This window comes from Balaenoptera borealis (genome assembly GCF_965194805.1).
Source record: "Balaenoptera borealis genome assembly, chromosome: 1".
In the NCBI taxonomy this organism is placed as follows: Eukaryota; Metazoa; Chordata; class Mammalia; order Artiodactyla; family Balaenopteridae; genus Balaenoptera; species Balaenoptera borealis.
This window is the reverse complement of record NC_138860.1, coordinates 135,284,616-135,299,194: the sequence shown is the minus strand read 5'-3', so window position 1 is coordinate 135,299,194 and position 14,579 is coordinate 135,284,616. Positions and strand designations below refer to the sequence as shown.

General features: G+C 35.9%; 1 long non-coding RNA gene across 1 annotated transcript in view; it reads left to right on the top strand.

The window, feature by feature from the left end:
* Nucleotides 1–14,579, top strand: part of LOC309613562 — a 200,006-nt gene that overhangs the window by 121,430 nt on the left and 63,997 nt on the right. The gene's annotated exons all lie outside the window — the stretch shown is intronic.

Sequence of the window (14,579 nt, the reverse complement as noted above, 5' to 3'; positions counted from 1 at the left end):
TTGGGTAATAAGATAAAGTCTAACCGTTTTTTTTTTCTTTTCCTTTGTGCTTCATCCAGTTTCATTTGCTTATAGGGTGCCATGTGCGGAGGCCTAGCCCCCAGCTCTTCAGACCAGAGTTCCTAGTACTAAACAGCTGAGCCAGCACCTCCGCTCAGGGGTCTGTGCCGAGTCTCCATGCAGGCCACCTCCACCCAAGCTGGCGGCGGCGGGCCGTGTGCAGAGACGCCGCGCCCCCCCGCCCGGCACCCGAGATCTGCAGCGAGTGCCGCGAGCTGCGCAGCAGGGCCAGACCCGTGAGAGCCCCGCCCCCGCCCTGCCGGGAAACCCCTATAAAGCAGCCCCGCCCATGGCCTGTCCGGGAGAGCCTGTGCTCTAGAGCGCAACTCTCACCTCTCCATTCTTTGATCAACAAAGCAAACTTTCCTTTGCTTCTGAACAAAACTTGGTTTCGTTCTTTTGGCTCAGACAACGCGGGGCTGGACTCTTGTTGGGGCCCAACTTGGGAGGGTGGGTAAAAATGCTGGGCACATTTAAAGTGCTCAACAGTCCTATGTGGCCAGTGATTATAGCATCAGACAACATGGTATAGAACATTTCCACCTTCACTGGTCCAGACAGTACTTGGAACATAGTGGTTGCTCAATAATATTAGTTGAGCGAAAGGGTTGAGTAAACAAAGAATATTTATTTGCCTTGCCTACTTCACAGAGTTTTTTGAGAATCAAACCTCTTTTCAAATGGTGAGTGATCTGGGCATACTGAAGAATCTTCCTCTCCACGGTGGCTTCCAAACAACAAATACTTCAGCGGAGGACCTTTTGTTCTATGGAGGCAGAATGAATTTTACTGTTTGTCGTGTTTTAGGAATGGTGTTTCCTCATGGCCACTGTTTGTGCAGTTAAACAAACCTTCCCTTTTGATTACAGGAAACAGGGTGAACTTGACATAACTGTATGGCCCTGTTTGTTCTTGTTCCTTTTTCTCTTCAACCTTTTGATTCTCACTCCAAAACCCCTTTGGGATCACTCTTACGAACATTTTGTGAAGCGAGTCTGTGTTGGGGAAGCAATGTGAAGTAAGTGTGTGTGTGTGTGTGTGTGTGTGTGTGGTGGTTGTGAGCAGAGCTGGCAGTCAACATATTTGTAATCCACTTGCAGTGGTTTCCCAAGCAACCTCTGTGGATGACAAAAAAGCTGCTTTCAATAACAGGAGTAAAAGTGACTTGACTTCTTCTTTGTGATTTGGTTTTGTTTATTATGTTTTTAAAACTTCACTGCTAATTGGTCTATTTAATTACTCTCAAAACGAACAGTTACATTATTTGAATCAGTGCCTTACACTTGAATCCGTCTCCTCAGTTTACCAAAGATGTTTATATATGTCATCTCACTTGTCTTAGAATAATCTTGGAGGGCTGTTAGGGCAGGTATAATTCTTGCAACTTTGTGGACAAACTTCAGGGCATTTTACGTGAGTGTTTTGCTTCAGGTTACATAGCTTATGAGAAGCAAAATAGGGCTAGAACCCAGGGCTTCTGATACTCCTTTACACTCTGCAGCTTAGTTTACTATGAAGGGGGATGAACGCATGTGTAGGTAGTAGTAGATATAGACACTAACTTGAGCCTATTTCAGTTTCCTCTAATAACCTTTAAACTGGGTTGTGTTTTTGCCATTCTTTTATCTTTCCTTAATTTAGATGCAATGAAGAATGGTAGGAAAGGATGGACTTTGAAGTCAGATAGTTTTGAGTTCTGATGTCTCCTCCACTACTTACTAATTGAGTACATTTGGGCAAGTTACTTTTTCTGAACTTTGGTTTACTCATTACAAAGCAAATAAGCAAATTAGCAAATCAGGAACATTAGCTACCTTACCAGTATACTATGACTTAGCAAGCTTTTTATAAATACAGCAGTCATTCTCTCCCTTTCAGAATTAAAAAGTGAATGACAGATCTCACATAAAGTTTAGGCAGTCCACGTGCTGTCAAAAGATCTACTTATTAAGAATCTACTATGTGTCCCAAAATGTGCCATGCAAGGATCCTCAGAATGCAGAGCCTGTGTTCCTGTCCTTTGAGGCTCTGAGTACACTCTATCAGTTAGTGAACAAATACTGTTTATTGAGAACTTAAGTACAGCAGTATGTCAAGAATGATATGAAGAATGGTAAGATGTAGCATTTCCCTTCAAGGTACTTATGTTCTAGAGAAGGAAACAAGGTACTTACCCTTGTTGTTCCATTTTATAGATGAAAGTTTTAAATAAACTGTCAAAGTTCACAAAGATAATATATGGAAGAATGTGGATTCTGGTCCAGATCCATCTGACTCGAAAACCCTTTTTGCTGCTTGAGAGAACATCTGAGAAAACCTCCCCAAAACCTACCCCTCTACAAACACTCTAACCATGACAACCAACATTTACTTGGTACTCCTCTAGTTTCAGACACTGCTCTTAACACTTTACATGCTTACTCTTGTTTCATCCTCACAGTAAACATGTGAAATAGGGGCTTTCATTAACCCCTTTTTACCAATGGGGCACCAGACTTAGCTCAGAAATGGCAGAGCCAGGATTCAAACCCAAGTCTATCACCAAACCTAACTCTTCACCACTCGCTAGAGGAGAACCTGCCCTAGTCTTCCTGCCCATCATCCACATATGGAGAAACAGCTCTCCCAAATTCTAGTGCACTGACACTTTGTGTGATTAATGACTTCTCTCATTCATATTTCAGCATATTATTCCTTCAGATAACCAACAAAAGCTATTTGTAGCTACTAGGTAGGAGATTTAAATTATTTAGCTGTTCAAAGTATCCAACACAAAGCCAGTATTTTAAAAAAATATACGTGATGAAAATCTTGATCCCCGAGGCAATATTTATTTCCTACACATGCTTCAGTTATGTGGAAACGTTTTTCTTTATTCTATGGAAATGGGAATTTTCAGTGATGATTTATAGCTATAAGACACTCTACTATAAAATTTCATCTACAGTTTTTCTGTTAAAAATCAATCTTCTAGTAATAGCTTCAACCATAATGAAAAAGAGAGTAGGCTGAATTTGGCCTGATACTATACTAATAATTTGATTCATATGGTCATATCAACAATGATTTCTCACATGCTAGCAGATCAAAACCAAAATCCTTACACAGGGCCCTCTGAATTGGTCCAAACATATCCATTACTTTTCCCTGTCATGAGCCCTGTTTATCCTTCCCAATATCCTCAAAAGGATATTGACCCTGGGTTTCCTTGCTTATAAAAATGCCAATTAAAAATTCAGTTCCGTATACTCACATTTCAATAGGCACAAGTAGCTAGTGCAAACTGCATTGAGCAATGCAGATATAGGACGTTTCCATCATTGCAGAAAGTTTTATTGGACACCGCTGCTCTGCAGCAGAATTTCTTAACCTTCATGATTTCAAACAGTATTTCTATAGAACAGTTTTTTAATAACTTAGATTTTGTAACATCACCTTTACTAATTTGAAGTGAAATAGGTGATATAACCCAATTGTACACATAATTTTAAAGCTATATAATAACATCACACTATTCATATATATATATATATATATATATATATATATATATATATATATATGAATGAGAAAGTGTGAAAAAACAAAGTTTGATAAAATAATATGTATTTCGGTAGGAAATATAAGGGAACAACTCCATTAGAACACATGAGTGCCTAGAGGCTTGCACCTTTATGCAGAATCACCACAAATGCAACAGCTGCAAATATAAACTCACACAGCTTTGCTGTATTGGCAACTCAGAGTGGTTTTGCCATCAGTGACATAATCATATGAAATTGTCAACTATCAAAATCTCAAACCAATAAAGGATAATTTTCCCTCTTTACACATGGTCATGTATTCCTGGCAATTTCTGTGTATATTAAAATCAAGGAAAATATAGTAGATTTAAATGTAAAATTGAGTCATGTTCTAGGCTCTAATAATTATGAACAAATTTTTCACTCTTCTAAATGTCTAGCATGATATTTGAAGTTACAAAGAGTACAGAGTTCTTCTTTGATCAGTAGTCCCCTAGATTACAGGAAAATTGACATCTCTGGATTGGCTTAAAATGTTATCGGTGTGTTCCTTTTTCCATCTTCCTGATGACTCAATGTGCCTTATATATTTCCAAAATTCCCCTATGGTTGTTTCACCCCCATGGAGACCTCCTGCTCTAGAGTTTTTTGGTCTCTGATTGCAATGGCTGTTTAGACAATGGTTGCTTGGTTCAGATGAAAGATGTGGCTGTAAAAGTTCTGCAATAGTTCTGTCATGAAGCCTGTAGCTATAACCACAATGAGATAGGGCTAGCATTATAGTGAAAGTTATTTTGCTTCTTAGGATTTTTAAACCCTAACCTTTTATTTTCTTAGGTGCTACTGATAGTGGTCTAACACCACTTTCTTAGGAACCTAGGATTCCTTCATACAATGAAAATATACTGAAATACAGATTATTAGCGACTCTCATGATAAGAGAATAGCAAATGGATACTGAGTCTATGTTTAGAGACTGATGTGGACAACTTTGTAAACACCTTATACATTTGGTCTTTGGAAATAGTCAAATGGATATTTAAGGTCAAGAAACTTACATTTAAAATTTCATGTGAGATATTCATTCATAGATACAAATACCAGTTTGGTCTTTATTCATTTGTTCATTTATTCACTCACCCAATGAATATTTAAGTCCTTATTAAGTACCAGGCACAGTGCTAGCTACTGAGACACAAATATAAATAAAACAAGGATTCTACTCTTAAGGAGTTTAGAGTCTAGTGGGTAACAATTAATTATGAAACAATTATGGTAAGTGACTTAGAAGAAAGGTACATGGGGCATATGGGAACAAAGAGAAGAATCATGTATTAAGAGGACATATGTTCCCGGAAACATACCATGGGGCCTGGCATTTCAGGCCATTTCTCTCTTTCTCCTCCATAAAAAACATCCAGCTTAAATCTCATGTTATCGGATTTTACCATCTATTATTTCTCCTAATGTAATTATTTAAGCATTTTCTAGGTTGTTACCCTTCATCTGTTGAACATTTAGCTATTGGATCATTCTCTTCCCATTCAATGCCACTTTTGTCATAATTCTTGGGAATTTCAACATTCATTTAGATGATTGTACCTGTGCTCTGGTATCATAGGTTGTTTGACTCCTCTCCTTTACACTTCCTTGGTCACTCATTCCCAGGTCCTATTCTTAATCTTGTTATACCCCTTACTGCAAACTGTCTATAATCTCAATTTCACACACTCTATTTTGCAACCATTGCCTTCTATTTTCTCTAACTCCCAAAATAGTTTGGCCTGACATGACCACTGACCCTATCCTAATGATCATTTTTTATCTTCCTGTCTCACTCTGCTTAAATTCCATGTCTATTCATTATAATAAGTTTTTTGCATAAGTACTAAACTTCCTCAGCCTATCCAAAGTATATGTGCCCCAGATTCCATTTTTTTCTTGCCTGTTCAAGGACATTGCCCCAGAAATATCCCACTGTTTCTACCAAATCATCATGTTCCCCTCTCTACCAGATCATTCTTAACAGCATATAAATAAGCCATAATTTCTTCAATTAAAAAGAGCTTTTTGGATCCAAATTTCTCCCAGTCGCCCCCACTATCATCTCACTGCTCTCCTTCCCTTTATGGAAAAACTTGTTGAAGGTGTTTCCTATGCTTTATATTTCCAATTTTCCCCCTCATTCATTCTTGCACCTATACCAGTCAAGTATCTTTTCCCACCAATCTGCAGAAACTACTCTTAACAAAGTCAGCCAATGACTTCCACATTGCTAAGTTAAATGAGGAGATGAGGTCAATTCTCAATCCTTCTCTAACTTGACCTCTCCTAATATTTAACACAGATGGTCACCCACTTGTTCTTAAAACACTTTGCTTCTATAACACCCACCTTGACTGTTTTTCTTGTATATTTCTGTCTACACTTTTAAAATTTTCATTGTTAATCCCTTCTCATCTCCCTGACTTCTAAATGTTGGAGCACCCCAGAGCTCAGTCTTTGAAACTCTTTATTTCCCTTTCTCTATCCTTTGCCTTGTTGATCTTACTTAATTTCATGGCTTTACATACCGTATATGTGGTAATGACTCTCAAATATTTGTCTGCAGACCTGACTTCTCCTCAACTCCAGAAACTTATAACCAGCAGCTTACTTGATATGTCACGTGGATTGCTATAGACATCTCAAACTTAACATTTCAAAAACCGTTTCTGATATTTGTCACTAAACCATCTCCTCATACTGACTTTTTCATTAATGGTAATTCTATCCTTCCAGGTGCTCAGGACAAAAATTTTGGTGTTATCTTTGACTCTTTACTGTTTCCCCTCAACCAAATCTGTCAGCGAATTGTGTTGGCCCTATCCTCACAATATATCCAGAATTCCACTTCTCATCACCTTCATCACTTCCTTAGTCCAAACCTCCATCCTTTCTCGCTTGGATTATTGCAGTAGCTTCTTAACAGCCTCCTTATCTCTGGCTTGTTCCACTGCAGTCTAGTCTCTGAATAGCTACCCAAAAGATGATGTTAAATTGTAAACCAGATCACCTTACACCTCTGTTTAACTCTCCAATGGCTTGCAATCTGAAAGTCCACATGATCTCACCAACCTCCCACTTCCCTAGACCTCTCTGCTTTCATCTTCATACTTCACTAGTTCACTCCATTGTAGATTCTTTCCTCAGGCATGACTCAAATTTCACGTAATTAAGACTTTGCCTAGCCATCCTATCTAAAGTTTTAATCCCCTCCCAATATTTCATATACCTCCTTCCTACTTTATTTATTCTCCTTAACACTAACCACTGTCAAACATACATATTTTTACTTACTTACATTGTTCATTTCTGCTCAATCACTAGAACATGAGCTCCACGATGTCAGGGATACTTGCTTATTTTGTTTCACCACTGTGCTTGGAATAGAGAGCCTGGCATACAGCTGATTATCAGTAAATACTGAAAATATTATTTAATTCTAAATCAATATAGAATAACCCCTATGCTCTCCTAATGTATGCATCCTATACAGAATTATCAAAGCTAGAAGGAACCATAAAGATAATATGGTCCAGTCCCTCTCATTTTGAGGACACTGGAGAGAGAGAGGTGAGGAGGCTTTCACAATCCTATGGATAGCAATAGAGCCTTGCCAAAGCTCTTTCATCACATGTCTTATAGTAACTTTTATCTTCAACATTTACGTTGTCAAGGATTACTTATAACGTCATGTAAAACTCTAGCTATTTATACCATAAAGTTAATTTACTAATATTTTTCTTAAATGTTAAGCTTATTAGTGCAAGTGAACTCCCCTGAAGTCAGAAAAAAATAAATGTCTCCGTTTGACACATCTCTCTTACATGATGTTTAAACACATTTCTAGTTTGAGGCATTATGGTTCTACCATTTAATTTTTAAGGCCACAAAATTTAATATCTTAGTGACTATTTACTATTGGACTGTTTGTGATATTGTGGTTTATATACTTTGAATATACCTGTTATCTAAAGGCTAACATAAAAAATATTCACAAGCACCACTTTCTTAGAACAAAGCAAGATTTTCCTGCTGTTCCTCTTGGTAACAGAGTTATTGTTTATAATCCTAATGTAAGTAGGTTTTATCTCAGTAAAAACTAGTTTTCTCACAAATAGATTTGTAAATTAGTGTACCCACTGTCTCAGAAATAATGGGTTCCTGTCACCAGGGGGTTGAAAAAGAGATTAGATAATCCCTTCCCTAAAATGTGAAAAAGATTTATACCAGATAAAGGCTGGCCTGGATGACTTCTCAAGTTCTTTCAATTTTAAGATTCTGTTATTCTAAAAGGATGCCAAGTATTATGTATTCTCTATTTTATAAAATATATGATGGGAAGTGGACACAATGACACGTACAATTTTTAAATGACTAAGCTTTCGTCAAAGCGAGCTTTGAAATACGAGTGAATAACAATTATTAATAAATATTTCTAGGAATATTATTAGAATATATATAAATGTATATATGTATATATTATACACAAGTTTCTTTTTTTTAATTAATTAATTAATTTTTGGCTGTGTTGGGTCTTTGTTGTTGTGCACGGGCTTTCTCTAGTTGTGGTGAGCAGGGGCTACTCTTTGTTGCGGTGCGCGGGCTTCTTATTGTCATGGCTTCTCTTGTTGCAGAGTATGGGCTCTAGGCGCGCGGGCTTCAGTAGCTGTGGCACGTGGGCTCAGTAGTTGTGGCTTATGGGCTCTAGAGCTCAGGCTCAGTAGTTGTGGCGCATGGGCTTAGTTGCTCCGCGGCATGTGGGATCTTCCCGGGCCAGGGCTCGAACCCGTGTCCCTTGCATTGGCAGGCAGATTCTTAACCACTGTGCCACCAGGGAAGCCCCGATACACAAGTTTCTTATCAGCTATATTTTTTTGCAAATGTTTTCTCCCTTTCTGTAGGTTGTCTTTTCACTTTCTTGATGGAGTTCTTTGAAGCACAGATTTTTAAAATTTCCATAGGGGACTTCCCTGGCGGTCCAGTGGTTAAGACTCCCCGCTTCGACTGTAGGGGGTGCAGGTTTGATCTCTGGTTGGGGAACTAAGATCCTGCATGCCTCCCTGCATGGCCAAAAAAAAAAAAATCTGTAAAGTCTAATTTATCTACCTTTTTCTTTTGTTGTTTATGCTTTTGGTATCACATCTAAGAAACCACTGCCTAAACCAAGGTTTTGGAGATTTACACTTATGATTTCTTCTAGGAGTTTTGAAGTTTTAGCCCTTACATGTAATTCTGTGATCAATTTTGAGGTAATTTTTACATATGATGTGAGGTCTAGCTTCATTCTTTGGCATGTGTATATCCAGTTTTCCCAGCATCATTTGTTGAAAATACTATTCTCTCCCTATTGAATTATCTTGCTACCCTTGTTGAAAATCATTTGACCAAATGTGAGAGTTAATTTTTGGACTCTTGACCCTGTTAATTTGATCTATGTCTCCATCCTTATGGTGGTACCACACTGTCTTAATTACAACAGCTTTGTAGTGGGTTTTGAAGTGGGAATGTATGAATCCTTCAATTTTATTCTTCCTTTTAAGATCATTTTGGCTATTTTTGGTCTTTGCATGTCCTTAGGAATTTTAGGATCAGCTCATCAACTTCTGCTTAAAGACAGCTGGAGTTTTGATGTAAGTTGCATTGAATCTGTAGGTCTTTTTGGGTAGTAATGCCGTTTTGACAATATTAAATCTTCCAATGCAAGAAAATGGGATTTTTTCCATTTATTTGAGAATTCTTTAATTTCTTTCAATGGTGTTTTGTAGTTTCAGTGTACAAGCCTTGAAACATTTTATTAAGTTTATTTCTAAATATTTTATTTTTTGATACTATTGTAAATGGAATTGCTATCTTAATTTTATTTTCAGGTTGTTCATTGCTAGTATATAGAATACAACTAATTTTTGTATATTGATCTTGTATCCTGCAACTTTGCTGAACTTGTTTATTAGTTCTAATAGGTTTTTTAAAGTGAATTCCTTAGAATTTTTTACATACAAATCATGTCATCTGTAAATAGTTTTCCTTCTTTTCCAATTGTATACATTCTATTTCTTTTCTTTGCCTAATTGCTGTGGCTAGAACCTCCAGTACACTGTTGAATAGTAGTGGGGAGAGCAGACATCCTGTTCCTAATCTTGGGGAGAAAATTCAATCTTTCATCATAAAGTATAATGTTAACTGTGTTTTTTTCATAGATATTCTTTATCAGGATGAAGAAGTTCCCTTCTATTTGTGATTTTTTCTTCATTTTTTAAAATGAACGATTGTTGAATGTTTTCAAAACGCTTTGTCTGCATCTATTGAGATGATCATGTGGCTTTGTCTGCTGTTCCATTAATATGGTGCATTATATTAATTTTTGGATATTAAGCTAATTCTTGAATTCCTAGGAGAAATCCCACTTGGTCATGGTGTAGAGTCCTGTTTATGTATTGTTGAATTTGGTTTGTTAGTATTTTATTGAGGATTTTTCATGTAAGTTCATAAGTGATATTGGTCTGTGGTTTTCTTGTGATTTTTTTGTCTGATATTGTTATCAGGGTAAATTTGGCCTCATAGAATGAGTTGGGAAGTATTTCCTCTATGTCCACTTTTGGAAAAAGTTTGCAAATAATTGGTATTAATTCTTCTTTAAATGTTTGATACAATTCATGAGTGAAGCAGTGTGGGCCTGGATATTTCTTTGGGGAAGTTTTAAAATTACTATCCAATCTCTTTACTTCTTATTGGTATATTCAGATTTTCTATTTGTTTTTGAGTCAATTTTTGTTGCTATTGTCTTTCTAGAAATTTGTCTATTCCATCTAGGTTGCCTAATTTATTGGCATAGAGTTGTTCATAGAATTCCCTTATGCATTATAAATTTACCCCTTTTATCATTATAAAATGTCTTTATCTCTAGTAACAATTTTTGTCTTAAAGTCTATTTCTTCTGATATTAGTATAGCCATTTCAGTTCTCTTTTGGTTACTTTTTGCATAGTATATCTTTGTCCATCCCTTTTTTTTTTTAACCTATTTATGCCTTTGAATCTAAAATGTGTTGCTTGTAGATAACATATAATTAGATCATTAAAAAAAATACATCCTGCCAATCCCTGCCTTATGATTGGCATGCTTAATCCATTTATATTTAATGTAATTGCTGATAAGATATGATTTTTGTCTGACATTTTGCCATTTGCTTTCTGTATCTTTCGTCTTTTTTGTTCTTTCTTCCTCCACTCTTGTGTTCTTTTTTGTTAAATATTTCTAGTGTATATTTTAATATTTAGTACATTTTTAAGTTACCTTATTAGTGGTTGCCCTGGTGATTACACTTAACATCTTAATTTAAAAGCACTGGATGTTTATCAGCATTCTAGCTTGTTTTTTGGAACATACATCTCATGATATGTGTCAATAAAAATGGTTCTATCCTTGTATAAGATTGAGAATTGTTTTATACTCTCTCCCATGTAGGATATCATAAAATACTTTATTTTAAAAAAAAATTGATTAATTAATTAATTAATTTTTGTTTGTGTTGGGTCTTCATTGCTGCATGCAGGCTTTCTCTAGTTGTGGCAAGCAGGGGCTACTCTTCGTTGCGGTGCATGGGCTTCTCATTGCGGTGGCTTCTCTTGTTGTGGAGCATGGGCACTAGGCTCGCAGGCTTCAGTAGTTGTGGCGCACGGGCTTAGTTGCTCTGTGGCATGTGGGATATTCCAGGACCAGGGCTCGAACCCGTGTCCCCTGCACTGGCAGGCGGACTTAACCACTGCGCCACCAGGGAAGTCCCATAAAATACTTTAAATATTAAAGAAAAATCATGTAGCAAAGAAAGCTGTTAAGTTTGTTGAAACCCCAAATTAAAAATATTAACTACCATTTGTTAAGTAGCTACTTGTCTTAGGCACTATGTTAGGTACTTAATATCTCCCCCAAATCATTCAAAGTCAGGTCTAGTACTATTTCCTATTATACCACTGAAATAATAACTCATAACCAGTCATGGTTATGAAGAATATTTGAGTCTCTTCTACATTTCACATCAGCTTAGCCTTCATATCTAGGTTTTTAAGTACTTTTTCAACTCTCTTTATAATAGCTTCAGTAATAATGTATTGCTTCTTGGATTAGTTGATCATTAATACAAATGCACTATTCACATAATTCCCTAACACTTAGCGGTGTTTCTTCTTTTAGTGTGGTAGATTCTTTGATCCTGAATTCTTAGTCCTATGTCTCAATGCAAGGGTTGCTCTTGTAAATGGGAGATACCCCTGTGCTCCCTTTCTGGAAGGAGATGAAGATATGTATATGGATGAATCCAAGTTAAAGAAACTTGAGAAACAGCAAGTTTTGAGATTTTTGTTGGTAGCTTCTTAAACTTATTTTATCATCCATCTAGTATAATATTATGAACATATTAGAACAAGAAATGTCCACAAACAGACTAATCATACAAATATTGGATATGATAGTTTCATCTTTCTTCTTTTTCTTAAATAAGTAAAGCTCTTTGATGTAAATTTAATGTTGGAACTGATATAAAATGACTTGTTTTGAGGATGAATTTATGAACTTATTTAAGTCAACCCTGTAGACTATGTCCTATGAGGTTAGAGATTTATCTACTAAGTTAAAAACCAGAGACTTGAACAGAGATTCTCTAACATTCTAGCTTCACAAAGCCTTTAATGTAGGAGTAACTTTTTTATGGAACTCTAAAAGAATTATGTAACATCTCTGCTTATGACATAGTTAAGTCCAAGTGACATAATATATACATTTGTTCTAATAGCCTAGTACCTTTTGGACATGGCAGAACTTCTCAAAGTTTGGAATCAGATTGGACACAGTCATTATTATTTTGTGTTCCACATTAATTTTTGCGTGGTACTTATATTTCCACAGTAACCAATGGAAGACTAGTTTTTTAAAATGTCATCAAAAGGAATGTAGTGATCTAATGTTGAAATTGTGAACTACCTCAAGGTAGTAGTTCACAGTGCCCAACAGATACAGATGATGTTTGGAATCAGATTTTCATCCTGTGTGGAAAGTTGGCCAAGTTATTTAACTTTATTGAGCTTCACTTTCCTCATCTGCAAAATAGAATTATCAAATCTATACATAAAGACTAATTGACTAATTAGTGGAATCCCTGGCATAATATATACTTGTTACTTGGTTACTATTATTCAAGAAGCATTTGGCCCACTAATCAATAGTGGGAATTACTGAACAATCAAAGATTTTATTTGCATCCAGGCTTGATGACTAAGTAGTATGATAGTGGTTGTATTTGAAATAAATTTTAAATTAGTAGAAATATTTTAGAAAGTATCAGAAACCAAATTTTTAGTGGAAGAAATGATAGGTTTAGATTTCAGTTTAAGTTTTGCTACTATTAGAAAAGTAACTGGTCCTCCCTTTCCTCATCTTTAAAATGGTGAATATAGTATCATGGTGGGTATAGTATTAGGAGCAATTTCCACTTTTCTGTAAAAGTAAAAGGCACTCAATGAGTAAAGTTTCCTTTTCTCCTGTCTTTCAGAGATTGTTTTTCCACTGAGACTGAATTGTACCAGATTTGGCATTCCCTAGGGGATCCTTTAGGGGATATTTTCTCTTAATCCTAGTCGGAAGGTAGGCTGGCTTTGCTGTCTGTTGATCTTTTCTGGTTTAGCATGTAGTATAGGAACTCTATCTAGATTATCTGCCATGAGGCAGTTATCAGTTACTAATTACTTTTTGATATTGTCAAATATGTTATTATCCTTTCTCCTTGGCTATGACAAATGTAAGGTGCCCCAAATGGAAAAAAGTTGACTTCAAACAGCTTATTTTAAAAATAACTACTTATTAACAGGTTTATTTATCTTAATTCAATTGAATTTTCCCCTTAAAACAGATTTATTTGTTTATGGATGGGACATGATTCTCTAGATTCCCCTAGATGAATACCTCTGATTCTTAGAAACCAGGTTACTTAATTTTTTCAATCTGAATTTCCAAGTTAATCCTTCTTGCCTGACTTAAATCTCCCTTATTCTAATGTAAGTTTTTAAAGCTCATATTCCATCTTTGCAATTGAAAATAGCTCCTAAGCCTTCTTGGTATAATATTAGCAATGATTATATAGACAATTCCAATTTTGGTGAAATGGTATTGTCAGAATGTTTTAGTCAGATGTGCCTCTCTCCCTTCTTAACACTGTGGTGATCTCCACAGAGCCCAGGGCTCAAAATGGGATCCTGCAACAGGAGAAGTGGGCACACCAAATTGCCAGACTTGCTTACGGAAAAGGAATGGGAAGGAGGCAGGGACTGATTGGCAAGTGTAGGAAGTGACGGTTTTGGGAATTCTCTAAAATTTAAAGACTTAAATAAGTATAAAACTTAGTAATTATTCAGTAATTTATTTTCTTCATTTTTAAAAGAAATGGATAAATAGCCTTCTTTGTGGAACTATGTTCATGCGCCATGTCTAGAGACAAAAACAACAGACTGATGTTTATCTATAGTCACATATTCCACATTATTTTCTGGCATTTTTCTTTTTATTTTTTGAGATATCTAGCTCTACCTAGGAATTATCCACAAAGAAATAATGATTACATTAAAAATCCACAGGGGGAAAAATGATGGAAAAGACCAGTAGTTGAGCTTAGATGAGCTGTGTATGATTTTACTTTATAATTTCCACTTTCTTGTAATTTTAGATTTTCTTTGAAAAGTATGCTTTAATGAGTATTTATAATTTTAAAAAACGAGTTTGCATTTTATCTAAATAAAGAAATCAAATGGATGCATCAAGTACACTAGTCAGTCTGTTCCTTCAAGCTGTTTTTACTTAGTCAAACACAATGCTGATCATCTTAAATACAATGATATGTAATACTTTTGAGCATAAAATAGATGCCAGGACTAAGATATAGAATAAACATTTTTGTCAATCTTCA